This window comes from Propithecus coquereli, unplaced genomic scaffold (assembly GCF_000956105.1).
Source record: "Propithecus coquereli isolate 6110/MARCELLA unplaced genomic scaffold, Pcoq_1.0 Scaffold48, whole genome shotgun sequence".
Taxonomy (NCBI): domain Eukaryota; kingdom Metazoa; phylum Chordata; class Mammalia; order Primates; family Indriidae; genus Propithecus; species Propithecus coquereli.
In genome coordinates this window covers 9,420,103-9,420,585 of record NW_012150618.1, presented here as the reverse complement: position 1 = coordinate 9,420,585, position 483 = coordinate 9,420,103, and positions in this window count along the sequence as shown.

The window sequence follows — 483 nt, the reverse complement described above, 5'->3', positions numbered from 1 at the left end:
AGAGTTCTTTCTAATAATCTCTTATTATTTTTTTGATGTCTACATGGTCTGTAGTGATATCCGCTCTAATATTTGTAATATTAGTGATTTCAGCAATCTTATTCACTGTTTATATTAGCATTCATATTTACTTATTTACTTTTGTCTTTATCATAAATTTTACATTTTATAACTCATGTTTTAGCAGCATCTGTTGATTGCCTTTTCTCAATAACTTGAGATTTTCCTGGTTCTTAGAATAACAAGTGATTTTCTATTAAAACCTGAACATTTTAAGAAATACATTGCAAGACCCTTGATCTTACTTAAATCTTGTGTTTTAGCAGTCTTTCCTCTCTGTTCCAGAAGGGAAGGGTGATGCCACCTCCTTACTGCCAAGTGAGGAAGTAAGTCCAGGCTTTCTACTTGACATCTGTTGAGAGTTGCCTCTGGGAGAAGGGGTTCCTAGCTACTGTGGAACTTGGGTCAGGTTTCATGCTTTTC